Raw genomic sequence first — 15,245 nt, forward strand, 5'->3', positions numbered from 1 at the left:
GGATTTCTGCACTTGATCCATAGTAAAGAGCCCAAGGAAGAAAGGAGACGGGAGGAGAGACAGCTGCCCCTCTGCCTGCCCTATTCTGACTGGCTTCACAGCTCAAGGAGCTGAGCAGAGCAGAATGGGAAAGAAAAGGGAGACCAGAGTTGCCCCAGGCAGGAATTCTGACTCTACCTCTTACAAATTGTGCGGTGTGGAGTCTGCTGCTTTGTTTCTTTGTGTTTCTATTTCTTTCACTGTAAAGCGTGGAGGACTGACAGCTGTACCCTCTTTAAAGAACCGTGGTAAGAATGCAATGAATGAGTCAATAGATTGTAGGGCATTTAAGAGTGCCTGGCATATAGCAAATGCAATATGTGTTGTTTTGTAAAGTGTAATAGTTTTATTAATTCTTTGAGACTCAGTCTATTCCCAGATCTACCTCCCACCTCTTTCTTTCTTTCTTTCTTTCTTTCTTTCTTTCTTTCTTTCTTTCTTTCTTTCTTTCTTTCTTTCTGACAGAGTTTATCTGTGTAATAGCCCTGGCTGTCCTGGAACTTGTTTTGTAGACTAGGCTCCCCTCAAACTCAAAGAGATATGATTGTCTCTGCACCCCAAGTGTGCCACTATGCCCTGCTATTAATTTTTTTCTTTTTTGTTTTTTTTTTGAGACAGGGTTTCTCTTTGTAGCCCTGGCTATCCTGGAACTCACTCTGTAGACCAGGCTGGCCTCGAACTCAGAAATCCTCCTGCCTCTGCCTCCCACGTGCTGGGATTAAAGGTGTGCACCACCACCACTTGGCCCTGCTATTAATTTTTAATTCAATATTTGAATGAGTTGAGTTCGTATATGTATATAACGTAGTTTGGTCACAGTCACTCCCACTGCCTAATGATTCCTCCTGGATCCATCCCCACTGCCCCACCCCCTGCCCAATCTCAGGTTTTCCTTTTTTATAAAGAAAAATAACCCACTGAGTTCAATTTGTATTGCCCATATACAAATGGGTGTGAGATTTGTTGTTGTTACTTTTTTAGATGCAGTCTCATATAATCCAGTCTGGCTTCAAACTTACTATAGAGGTGGAGATAACCTTGAACTTCTGATTCTTCCGGTTCCTCCTCCTGAGGGTTGGGACTGCAAGGCACTATTCCTGGTTTCTATGGTGCTAGATATCAAACACAAGGCTTTATGTATGCTAGGCAAACACGCCACCAGTGCTACTTCCCAGCCCTTATATGGTATATGTCTTATATAGAGAGGAAAGAAACTAAAGCATAGCCTATATTTAGGCTAAAATGCTTGTCTAAAGGCAGAATTGGCAGGCTGGCAGAGTAGTGCAGAGACATGAATGTGTGAGGCCCTGGGTTCTATGACAAGTACTAGAGAAACACAAAGATCACAGGTGTTTCTGTCCTCACTTCTCTCCATCTGTGCTAGTATTGAGATGAGGCACAGGGGGAGCCCCCAAACCTCTTGGTAAATAAAATGAATAAAAATAATAAAGAATATGATCTCATAATGCAACGTTTCTGAAAAATAATAATAAAAAATGTTTACATTAAACTAAAAATCAGTGCATACACTCAGAAGCCGGAGGAAAGAGAATTGTGTATTAGAGGCTAGCTTAGGCTATATAGTGAGTTCAAGACTGGTCTGGACAACACAGTGAGACTCTGTCTTAAAGAAAAGTATTAATGAGACTGGAAGCGATGGTGCATCCCTCAAACCCAGCACTTAAGAGGCAGAGATAGGTGGCTGTCTGTGGGTTCCAGGCCAGCCTGGTCTACATAGCAAGAGCAGGCTAACTAGGGGTATATAGTGAGATTTTGTCTCAAAAAATTAATTCATAAAAATCCATTTTTTCAAAAAATTGTTCAGCGGTAAAACACTTAAGCATGCATGAGTCACCAAGGTTTCATTTTTAGCACTATAAAACAAAACCAAAAAAAACCCAAAATGATGAAATTTGTACTTTGCTAACATCTTCCCGGGGCTGTTCTTGCAGCTTGACTAAGCCTCTGGGGACCTGAGAAGAATCCTTGGAGAGCTTCTCCAGCAGTACCTTCTGGGAAGAGTTGTTCTGGCAGCTGGGCTGGGCCAAACTCTCAGCTTCCCCAAAGATGCATGTGCTGCTATGGCAGCAGGCCTGAGGAGACTTAGGAGGAGGGAGAAGCCACAGAGCTGCCCAGCAGGACATCAAACCAGCATCTATCAGAACTCTTTCAACCAGAATGGCACTCTGCAACCAGGACCCCAGAGGTCCCTGTGCTCTTCAAATGTGGGGCTGCATTGCCACCCTGACTCTCCTAGGCCTCTTATTTCTGCATTAGCCTGATATAAAAAGCATGCCTCCCAAGTGCACAACCTCAGAAGGGTTTCCACAGTCAGATCACCTAGGTTAGATGTCAGGAGTGAGTCTTTGGGAGAAAGCAGAGACTATCAACTAGGAAGGCTTCATAGCTTCTAGAAGGGTCCTTGATGGCCCTCCATTTCCCTTAGAGGTGCCCTCAAACATCCTGATGACCCTGATCACACACAACCATATTCTTTTGGCTTCATGCTCAATTAGGCCTGGATCCAGCTGTGCAGCAGTTCAAGGGCATGTCACCCTGGGATACAGCCTACACATGGCTTATTTTACTGTGGTTCTAGAGAAATGGGGGTGGAGAGATATCCCTAACAATCAGTATGTATACATATGTGGACTCAGCAAACGTTTGTTGAGTGCCTGTTATGAACAAAGTCCCGTACTGAGGACCACGTACTGAGGGAGGGGGAAGAGAATACAAGGATGAGTCAAGTGTGTATCCGGTGCCCTTCTGGACTTTGTCTTCTGACAGCGAAGCGCTCTCTGTCTCCCTACCCTCTCTCTGTGTAAGGTGGCACATTAAGTAAAAATATGGCAAGTTGAGTTCAGTCCCCAGATCCCAGTGTAAGAAAACTGACTCCTGAAAGTTATCTGCTGTCTTCCACATGCACACAGTGGTACTAGTGAGGTGTATCTGCATTCATGATGTGCATAAATCATATACACAAACATACTTATGCGTGCATATACACACACATACACACACACACACACACACACAAAGGCGAAACATTTATAGTAACTATGGGAAGGGTTAGGAGATGTCCCTTAAATACTATTTTAATTCATGTTATATTTTATAAATTTAAACATATATCTGCATGTATGCACATACACACATCCATATGAGACATCCACCGAGCACATATGCTAAACTGGGTACTCCTAGGTGCTGTGGATATACATAAGAGAAAAGAGAAACCTTTACCCTTATGAAACTTTTAGCCCAATGAGAGGCAGAGAAATAGGAAGGCACTTGCAGTATAGTACCACAGGGATGGAAATAGGGGTCTGCAAAAAGTCTGGAGAACAAGCAAAGGAGAACAATTAATTAATATGTGGGGACTGTCCTCAAGAGCCTAGAGCCGCTGCTGCTGTAGGACATGTCTGCTGTGTGAGCGAATGGCGCCCCCTAGAGGTTTTTTTTTTTTTTTTTTGGTTTTTCGAGACAGGCTTTCTCTGTATAGCCCTGGCTGTCCTGGAACTCACTCTGTAGACCAGGCTGGCCTCGAACTCAGAAATCCACCTGCATCTGCCTCCCAAGTGCTGGGATTAAAGGCGTGCGCCACCACTGCCCGGCGCCCCCTAGAGTTTTACACTGCAATTTATGCCCCACTCCCCAGGGTGGAGGATGAGCAAGACTTGGGAGGCACTGGAGGACCAAAGTCGGTCCAAACTGGCTGGAATAACTACAGATGGAGTGTGGAAGCTGGAAACACATTATTTTGTAATGATAAAAGACAGACTGGGGGCTGGTGAGATGGCTCAGTGGTTAAGAGCACTGACTGCTCTTCCAGTGGTCATGAGTTCAAATCCCAGCAACTACATGGTGGCTCACTACCATCCATAATGAGATCTGATGCCCTCATATGGGTGACTGAAGACAGCTACAGTGTACTTACATAAAATAAATAAATAAATTAAAAAAAAAAGACAGACTGGACAAGAACTGGTTCATTAGAAGCTAAGTCCAGGGAGTGATTTAAAGTAAATCCTGCAAATTGCTTATTATTATGTGCCAAAGGAGGAACGTAGATAAACAGTAGAGAAATTGTGCACTACTTTACAAAACCTTTATTTTTATTTTAAAGTATGTATATATTTATGTGCCATATGACAGTGGTTTTGTGCATGCGAGTGTTGCCCACAGAGGCCAAAGGTGTCAGACCCCCTGGAACTGGAGTTACTTACACACAGCTCTAAGCCACCCACTGTGGGTACTGAGAACTGACAGCAGCTCCTCTACAGGAGCAGCACGCACTTTTTAACTGCTTGGCCATCTCTTAAGCCCCCACTACCCTCTCTTCAGCCCCCACTACTCTATCTTCAGTCCCCACTACTCTCTCTTCAGCCCCCACTACTCTCTCTTCAGCCCCCACTACTCTCTCTTCAGCCCCCACTACTCTTAAGTAGTGATCAAAACTGACATCATTAGCTAGGCACGGTGGCTCACACCTGTAATTTTAACACTTTGGAGGCTGAGAAGAGGATTACCTTGAGTTCAAGGTAGTAAGTTCCAGGTCAGCCTGAACTACATACAGAGTGAGATCTGGTCTCAGGAAAAAGAAAAAGAAAAAGAAAAAGAAAAAGAAAAAGAAAAAGAAAAAGAAAAAGAAAAAGAAAAAAAAGAAACGTTGACATTACCGATGAAACAGATATAGAACAAATAAACACCAAAGATGCACTGTTCCAATGTAGTCAGAGCCACAAATGCTCAAAATGTTAGTGGGAGAGAAAACTATAATATTCAAAAGGAATTCTCTCTCTTTTAAAAATAAAATACTGAAAATATGCATGTTATCAATAAGTTCTACATTAATGAAAGTTAAACATAAGAATAAAAAAACTAAATTCAGTCTCACCCTGTCCTGTAATTGGAGGGGAAAGTGTTCTAAAGGACACACTTGTATCAACTGAAGAAAGTGCAATAAGTACAGTAGATTAAAAGTAGTATATGAGTTACATTTATGAAATTTATACTTACGGAAGATTTGCTATGTAAAATGAAATTTCTATTTTTCTGTTTGTTTCTTTTTCGAGACAGGGTTTCTCTGTGTAGCCCTGGCTGTCCTGGAACTCACTCTGCAGACCAGGCTGGCCTCGAACTCAGAAATCCGCCTGCCTCTACCTTTCAAGTGCTGGGATGAAAGGTGTGCCTCCCAAGTGCTAGGATTAAAGGTATGCACCACCACCCAGCATTGGATACCTCTATTCTGAAGAAACACATAGGAGAGAGAGCTCAGAGGTTAAGAGCATGTACTGCTTTTCTAGAGGACCCAAGTTTGATTCCATGTAACTTCAGCTCCAAGGGTGTTTGACCCCTCTGGCTTCTGTGAGCACCTGCATTCACATGCACAGACACAGATACATAATCTTTAAAATAATACAAATAAAAAATTTGAAACACATGGAAGAATATGGGTAAAGGACCATAGCACATATAACTTACTCTCAAATGTTTCCAAAAATTGTATGTGTTTTTGTGTAGTTAACACACATAAATATAACACACCTTCATCAAATGCATATACATCCTTATGTAAGTATGTATGTTTGTGGGTTTATATTTCTATCTCCCGTATCAGCAAAGTGTGAATGGAACGTGTGAACTCACATGGCAAAGAAAATGTGATTAAATGTTAACAGAAAGTGACTGTGAAAGAGATTATGAGGTGTCTTTTATACTGTTTTAAGTCTTGCAATGGTTTAGAAATTTGAATTTATTCATAAATACAAGATGTTTAGAATATGTCCAGACATAGGCTTCTACAGAGGCTCTGGAAACGGAGGGAATGGGGTGAAATGAATATAGGCTGGACATCATAGCAGAGGCAGGCAGGCCTCTACAGTGAGCTCCCGGCTGGCCAGGGCTACACAGTGAGACTTGGTCTTTAAAAAGAAAAAAAAAAAAAAAACTGAAATGGAAGAAGAGAAATGAAACCAGCAGGGAGATCCTGGGGCTTTGCACACCATGGTCAGAATGTGAACTGAGGGTACACTCTGTTCAAGGGAAGGGCCTCAGAGGATGAGCAAGGTCAGAGCAAATGTCTGGTCAGAGGGTGCATCGTAATCATTCTCTGAGTGCCTGTAGTGTTTGAGAACTATCATACTGGAGGTATAAAGATCAAGAAGGCACAATGGTCCCTTTCCAAAATATCTGGAGGGGAAGTACCAGAGAAAACTAGTTGGATTAAAGTTCTGGGGACATCTGTGACAGGGCCACCAGAGTTTGAAGGAACAGGTGGAGGCTGCAACCATAATGAGCTCCCTAGAGGCTTGGAAGGATTTGTAGGGTTTGAAATGCTCTCCCATGAAATTAAATCATCAGTTCTTTTAAATATAGATTCATTTTCTATTTATGTGCACGTTTGTTAGTTCGAGGCCAGCCTGATTTACGGAGTCAGTTCCAGGATAGCCAAGGCTATACAGAGAAACAGTCACACACAAATATTTTGAGACATGATCTTGCCAAGTTGCCTAGGCAGACCTCAAACTCATGATCCTCCTGCCTTAGCCCCCCACCCCCACCCCCCAGTGCTGAGATCAGATGTGTGCTACCACACCCAGTTCTGTACAGTGATTTTACATCACTTTAATCATTGTCATCCACAATCATAAAGACAATGGGAATCCAGGTTCTAGACACTAAAATGCAGAGCCATGCCTTTCTATAGACCCCATCTCAGGCCTCAACTCTTTCAGATGCCCTGGAAGCATTGGCAAAGGCGTGTGCTGGAAGGCTGTGTGAATCCTGGGAAGTGTGTGCTGGGCAGGTCTTGGCAGCCAGGGAAGGGTTTCTAATTTCTATTACGGTTTTAGCCTTTCCTTTCTGAGCATTATTGACCCTTTAATATCTGTGTCCTCACCCTGGTCACTTCCCATCCTGTGTATTACACAGAGGGATCACCACCCTCTCAGCTGCACAAGATGTTCTCAGGCTCATGCCAAGAGCAAATCGAGCCCAGTCAGCACTTCTGCCAGCCTCCAGAGACACGGGGTAGAGCAGCGTGCCTGGGGGTGGGGTAGGCAATAGAGAAAGGCTGGGAGAAAAATTATTGGCACCTGAACTTCCTGGTTACAGACCATCTGGCTCATAAAAACCTGTTTATGAGTGTGTGTGTGTGTGTGTGTGTGTGTGTGTGTGTGTGTGTGTGTTTATACACTAGTGAGTGTGGGGGGGGGAGGTTGAGGTTCCCCTTCCTCCAAGTGTAAAAAAGGATACTCCCTGTCCAAGATGACATGATGAAGGCTCCCCTGCAGGAGGACTCTACACTGTGCTTTGTTTTTTTTTTTTTTGTTTGTTTGGTTGGTTTTTGTTTTTTTTTTGCCAGAAAGAAATCCTACTGCCAGGCTTGGACTGGTTGATCCATTCAGTCACCAAAGGCTGATCTTTGTACTGAGTACTGAGTACTGAGTAGGGTGAAGCTGAGGACTATACTAAAAGAGAACTTTCAGCCTATGTGCCAACAACAAACACTCATCTGTGCAGTAATATCAGAGAAAGGCATCAAAACATGGCCCCAAACTGTACTGGAACACTCACACCTGATCAGCTGCCCATGGGTTACCTAAGGAGAAAAGATTGGTACATATAGCCTTCAAGTAGACAAAGTTCATGCAAAGCTTACACACAGAGGATGGCCAGAATGCTGGGTTCTTTTCCACCAGGAAACATTGGGACAATCCTGGCTCAGTCAGTAAGAGGCCCGACTACAGACCTAAAGTTTCATGGCTACCCACTCCTTCTGCTCAATGTAACCAAGGACTAAAATGTAGATTCCAAGACAGGCATGGCTTGTACCTGTAATGCCAGCACTTGGGAAACTGAGACAGTAAGATTGTTGTGGATTCTAGGCCAGCTTGAGAGACAAGGAGACCCTGTTTTTAACTAAACAAAAATAAATCAGAACAGAAAGGTACCCTCCAAGGGTTAACATGGAATCACCCCCAGAAGTAGGTTCTGAGGCTCTGGGTAACACTTTAGAGACAGAGAAAAAGGATTTGCACTGGCCCCACCCTGTGGCCTATAGTCTTCAGTATTCCCAGCCTCTCTGGAAAGCCTTCAGCTATCAATTACAGCCCAGTCTGGAGCATGGCCAAATGGACAAAGGGCTAAGCTACTGTGCTCTGGACTTCCTCCTACATTTTTCTTCTTCCCTTTTGGCTTGAGTGCTTGCCAGATGTGCCTTCCAGAATCAGGGCAAGTGTTTTCGACAGAGTCAGAAAGGGACTACCAAGCTATGGGAGGACCACTGTTGCCAGCTAATCCCCACCACACTCAGACAAGGTGGAAGTAATGCTTTGGTGCCAGCTTCGGTCAACTCTAGAATCTAAGCACTGCCATCCAAGGCAGTAGACTGGAGGGTCCTGAGTGAATGGTAAAGGGAAGTTGGAGGAAGAAGGTTCATTAGGGATCTAGACGTGGACTTGGTCATGTAGGTGTTTTTTTTTTCCCTCTTGGCCCATGCCAACTGATTGCTACATTTTTCAGAAACCGTGTTAACCAGTTAAACACAGTTACTAAATACACATGAGGGCTGAGGAGGTGGTTCATCAGGTAGAGTGCTAAAGGTGACAGTTTGAATCTTCAGAATCCATTTAAAAGGCTCGGTGGTTCACGGGTACATAGAAGGCAGAGGCAGTAAGTTTCTGGAACAAGTTGCTTGGCCTGACTAGATGAACCTGTGAGCTTAGGTTCAGTGAGAGAGTCTGCTTCAATGTATAAAGTACAGAGGGAGTGAGGAAGACATCAGATGCCAACCACAGGCCATCACAGACAGACAGACAGACAGACAGACAGACACACACACACACACACACACACACACACTCCCACAAATGCAAACATGTATATAAATATGCACATATACCATATACATAATAAAAGAAGAAAAACACATGGAATTGCTGGGGAAAGTACTTCAGCATATTCAAGGTCCTGGATTCAATCTCTAATATTGCCAAAATAAAAAACTAAAAGAAATACATAATTTTTTTTTTTTTTTTGGTTTTTCGAGACAGGGTTTCTCTGTGTAGCCCTGGCTGTCCTGGAACTCACTCTGTAGACCAGGCTGGCCTCGAACTCAGAAATCCGCCTGCCTCTGCCTCCCAAGTGCTGGGATTAAAGGCGTGCGCAAAATTAAAATCCTACTAGAAACCAAGATGATTAATGTCTCAATTTCATCACTTCCTAATCATTTGACTATAGTGTGTTATAACCCATAAGCCTGAAGTTATTTCTATCATGACATCTGAGGAGTTGAAACGTAAACTGATGGGCAATTGCCTCTTTCCTGAACATCACACTGAAAAGGTCAGTTTGAAATTAGGTATGGTAGCAAGATTTAAAGCTCAGAAACCTGTGAAAACTATAAACCAGAATCTGACTCAATGCTCTGCTGAGTAAATCTGAGAAATTGATGGGAGGAAACATTATTCAGACTAAACCGAAAAGTTTTCTATATATTACACTATGAATAAGCCACAGAGAGAGAGAGAGAGAGAGAGAGAGAGAGAGAGAGAGAGAGAGAGGAAATTGGCTCCCAGTGTTTGAAAATCATTAGCCTATTTATCAAAAAAATTGCCTTCATTATTGACAAATGACATTCTACTATCTTTTCCAGTTCACACATAAATGCAAGTATCAACCAATATTTCACGACAGAACTATTGCAATTACAGATAAATGAGTTGGCAAAAAAAATGAAAGCATTTTGTGAAAATCATGTTAAAAGTATATAACAGGGCTGGAGTGATGGCTCAGTGGTTAAGAGCACTGACTGCTCTTCCAGTGGTCCTGAGTTCGATTCCCAGCAACCACATGGTGGCTCTACAGTGTACCCACAATAAATAAAAAGATAGATAAATAAATAAATAAATAAATACTCCTTTCCCACCTTAGTTCTTATAAAAAATAAAAAAGTATATAACAAATATCATATGTCTATTATATAATATTTGTGTACTATACATCTCATCTAGGAACTCAATTTGTGATTAACTTACTACATACATACATACATACATACATACATACATACATCTCTCCTAAGAGTTGACTGTTAAACATTTAGCAGCACTGGTTAAGCCCAAGGTTCAAAACCACTTTGGCACCAGAAATACAAAGGTCAAAGGTCCTGGAGGTACTTCAATTCAACCCTGACCAAACTTAAGAGGACAGGCACATGAGGAGAAAACACGTGTGTGTCTCTGTTGATTTTTTTTTTTTTTTTTTGAGGTAGGGCTTCCCTATGTAGTCTTGACTGGCCTGGTCATTATGTAGACCAGGTTAGCCTTGAACTCATAGGTGTGTGTATTTAAAGCAACCAATAAACACTTTTTAAATGTTCCTAGGCTGTAAAACGCAAGAAGGCAGAGACTTTGCCCTTTTTATTCATAGCAAGTCCTTTGGCACCAAACTAGCACTTGGCAGACACTGTAAGAGGCACTCTTTCCATTTTTCTTGAAAACTAAATGAAATGCAATAGTTCTTCCAGTGACCTGACTTTAACTTCATTACAATAGCACCTAGAAATGGCCCTGATTGGACAGCTGGCCCTATCCTTGTTAACCTAGAAAGTGCCAAGTCCCCAGGTCCCCTTGCTCTAAGTCAGTGCATCCTAACAGTACCTCATTTGCATCAGGTTTTGATGGTGCCTGACCGGTAGGCTCCCTATTGTGCTTCCTGTGGCAACTCATGGGAAAATCTGCCTGGCTCTTCTAAAGGCAAGGCACCTACTTTGACACAGGATGGGACAAATCCCTGCCCTAGCTGCTAGCTGTGGCCTGTATGGACTGAAGAAAACAAATCAGGGAAGGATGAGGGCAAGGAAATCAGTGGGGGAAGCCCCCAAAAGTTCAATCCAAATGAGAGGCCAAGCATCAACCAGGTGGCCTGACCACAAACTTTTGGCCTTTCCAGTATCGTTGCGAGACCTTGAACAAGCTGCTGTGTGTGTCTGAACTTCGATCTGCTTATGCAGAATGTGATAAAGGGGCCTACTTCAGAAAGTCTCCACCCTCTAATGCCACAATGACAGACGTACTGCTACCATAGGCACCTGTGACCTGAGACTAGAAAGAGAATCATGATACCCTACAGGATGGGCATTACTTGGGAGAGGAGTGTTTTGAATATCAGAATTTCACTTTAAGAGGAAGCAAAAGTGTGTCTAAGCCACTCTTCTAGGTGAGGCAGGCTGAAAGGATGCTGCAGCTTCTCAAGGCTGTGGATAAATTTCCTGTTGGCCCCGTATTTCTTATGGTCCATCCTTCAGGCACACTGTGGCTTTTTTTTCCTCCCAGATTTGTTTACATTTCATCGGAAGCAAGCGTATACTCGCATGCCTATGTGTGTGTGTGTTTCACTGCATGCATGGAGAACAGATGGCGACTTTTTGGAGTTGGTTACCACCTTCCAACTTGATTGTGGTAGGGCCTCTCTTGTTTCTCTGTCGTCATGCTGAATGTGCCACACTAGCTGATCTGCCAGCATCTGGATAATTATCCTGTTTCTGCCTTCAATCGATTTCACTATAGGATTTCAGCTTTTGACGTAGGTTTCAGAAATCCAAAGTCAGGTCATTTAGGCTTATGTGCCAAGCTCCATTACCCACTGAGCCAACCCTCTGACCCCACAGTGTGACATTTTTCCCCTTTTACGTTCTCAAGTCCTTCAGGATCCCAGCTCCAGTTCTTACATATACACACATATACATATACACAAACTTTCTCCTCATACTCTGAACTTACTGGCTGAAGGCAGGCAAAGTATCTGGTAAAACCAAGGTCTCTCTGCTTCTAGAAAGCAGGCAAAAGGTCCTAGGCCCCTCCACCTTTGCCATTTCCCAAGAAAAAGACAGATTATGAGGCCCATGACTTTGGGAACAGTCTCCATCCCACTTGAAATGTTGGCTCAAGTTAGTCTCAGTCTTCCTTGCATCTCTTTCTCTCTCCTCCATTTTGTGCTTAGAATTGAAACCAGGGGTACCCTAAATACTTCTAATTATTTTTGTTTCGTATTGTTTGCCTTTTTTTTTTTTTTTTTTTTTTTTTTTTTTTTTTTTTTTTTTTTTTTGCTTTTTTGAGACAGGGTTTCTTTGCGGAGCCTTGGCTGTCCTAGAACTAGCTCTGTAGATCAGGCTGGCCTTGGACTTGGAGAGCAACCTGCCTCTGTCTCCTGAGCTTCTCTAAGGGTTAAAGCTGTACACTATCACTGCCTGGCTAACTTGCTGTATTTTTTTAAAAAGATGTATTTTTACTTAAGTATGTATGCATGTCTGTGTATGTATATGTTGAGGGTTGCCCTGGGAGGCTGGAAGAGGATACTATGTCTTCTGGACTTGGAGTTACAGGTGGTTATGAGCTTTCAACATGAGTGCTCAAAACAGAACCCTGGTTCTCTGCAAGAGCAGCAAATATACCTACCAGGCTTTGTTGGTGGTGGTTTTAGAGACAGAGTTTTACTTTATATCCCAGACTGTCCTCAAACTTCCTATGTAGCTCATATTGGCTTCAGACTTAGTGATCTTTCTGCTTTAGCCTTGGGTATTGGTATTACAGGTGTGTGCCACCATCCATGTTTTATGGTGTTGAGGAGAACACTTATAAGTGTAATAAGGCAGGCATTGTTGGGCCCTGGCTCTGGCTCTGCAGGGTAATAAGGAGTTGGAGCCTCCTTAATGGCAGTTTCTTCCTCCTACTTGTTTGTTCAGGTTGCTTCCAACTGCCTACAACTGTGAGTCTAAGTTCATGGCCTGACCTTCAAAGACAGGCTGTCATCAAAACAGCATTGGCTATGCGTCAGATACTGGGCCTAAAGGTCTCATCCACTTGAGCCTGGTAGCATGAATAGGTAGGACAGGCAGCCAAATGGTTCTTAAATAATCGAGGGAATAAATCTTCAGAATGACCTGGAAAGCAGATATTATTAGTCCTTGTATCGGAAATCGGGAGACTGGGGCTTAGAGAAGTTAGTCAACTTGCAGAAGATTCAGTTAATAGAGTCAGGATGCAAATCTAGATGTCCGGGATTCTAAATCAAAAGGAGGTTGTTATTATGGCTCGTCAAGTTCTGGCCCAGCAGACATGGCCCTGTAATATTAGTGGTTCTTTATTCCCAGAGAGATACTACAGTCTTCAGGGAGGAGGCCCCACATGCCAGTTCGTTTACCTACTAGCCCCCCACCGGCAGCTTTTTAATACTCCGACGACTGCAATATAAAGAAAGAAATTTGCACAGTCATCCTGGGATAAGCAAATCCATGGCCACCCACCACCTCTGGGATACGGAGAAATTTCTCAGAAGTCCTGGTAGTATTAGAAGTTCCTTTCAGGGAGCTACTGTCACAGAGGGCGCCCTGCCTTCCACTGTGCAGGCTTTCTGTGCCTACTCTGCTCCTGTAGGACCTACTGACCTCTTGTGGGCAGAGTATAAATTCACTGTGTCAGACAGTCTTACCGGGCTGGAACTCAGCCAATTGCCCTTTTACAGTAGAAGTTAGTTACCCCTAGTCAGTCTGATTCAGTTCTGCTGGAGTGGGTTAGTTAGTTTCCTCACCTCTAAAACAGGGATGGATGAAGACCCCGGCCCTACTTTAAAACATAGGAAGTCTAGGACTAAAGCTCGGTTGTTAGAGTGGCTGCCTAGCATGCATGAAGCCCTGAGTTGGATCCCTGGTACTGCATAAAACCAGTGTGGGTGTTCACACCTGCAATCCCAGCACTCTAGGGGTGAAAACAGGACAGTCTGGAGTTCAAGGTCATCCTTGGCTATATTGTAAGTTTAAAACTAGCCTGGAATATATGACATTCTGTATCAGGAAAAAAAAAAAAAAAAAAAAAAAAAAAAAAAAGGAAACGGAAAACAAGATGTCAAGGCCCCTATTGGCCACTCACAACATTCTTGGTAACTAAGCATTATTATCAGAGACTCTGTAACGGCTTTAACAGAACACAAGGAAAACATTTCTCTAGCAAAACTGAATTAATGAGAAAAGTCTGAGAGGCAGGTGAGGGGACTCATGTCTTTAATTCTAGAGTTTAGAAGATGGAGAAAAGAAGCTTGTCATGAGTTGGACGCCAGCCTGGACTACATAGTGAGTTCTAGGCCAGCATGAGAGAGGCAGGTGAGGGGACTCATGTCTTTAATTCTAGAGTTTAGAAGATGGAGAAAAGAAGCTTGTCATGAGTTGGAGGCCAGCCTAGACTACATATTGAGTTCTAGGCCAGCATGAGAAACACTGCAAAATCTGGTCTCAATTAATCAACCAATTAAGCAGCCAATGGACAAGACTGGGATTGGGGGTTTAGCTCACCCTAGAACACTTTCCCAGCATGCATAAGGCTCTAGGTTCTTCCCTCCTTTAGCCTAGCTGCTCTGAAGGCAGAAAGCACCAACATCATCTCAGGATTTCTGGCATCCTCCTCAAGTAGCTGGGGCAGCAAAACTGCTGTTCTATTAGAAAAGCAGTGGCAGAAGCTGCTGTGACTTAGAAAGCTGTCCCTTCATTCCAGAGACAGTCATATCCATTCATAGAAATGGTCACTGAGCAGTTGAGAAAGGGTCCTACATGCCTGTCCCAGAGCACAGGGCAGAGCTCCGAGGGCCCTGCTCCACTTTTTCATTCCACCATCCAGAGAAATGAAGAGATCATATTCACAAGCTGCAGGCAGAGTTCAGTCGCAAAGCACTTGCCTTAGCAACTAGGACACCCTGGGTTCCATCTCCTGCATCAAAAGAAGAGGGGAGAGGAGAAGGAGGAGGAGGAGCAGATCACGGTCTCACTCAGATCTGGAGACAAAAAACAGATTGCCTAGAGTATTTAGGACCATGTGAGTCTGTCCCAGGCCATAGACAGGAGCATCTGCCTTCTGTCTCTCATCATAGTCCTCGCTCCCTTCCCTCCCTGTTCCTTCTCACTCATACTTCAAAGACTCACTCATGCAACAAGCACTTATTTGAGCGATAAAGCGTGTTCCAAACTCTGTACTGGGTACTGGCATGAAACTGCTGGCTTCAAGGAACTCAACTTGAGATGGAGGGGGTGGTAGGTCTAATAGATGTCCGTGAAGAGAAGGGACAGGGCAAGGGTCTAAATCAGCTTCTGAGAGTCTGGAAAGTTAGGAAAGGCACTTGAGGCTCTGTGGATGTGAGAAAGGAGAGTCAGCAGG

This window comes from Arvicanthis niloticus, chromosome X, assembly GCF_011762505.2.
Source record: "Arvicanthis niloticus isolate mArvNil1 chromosome X, mArvNil1.pat.X, whole genome shotgun sequence".
In the NCBI taxonomy this organism is placed as follows: domain Eukaryota; kingdom Metazoa; phylum Chordata; class Mammalia; order Rodentia; family Muridae; genus Arvicanthis; species Arvicanthis niloticus.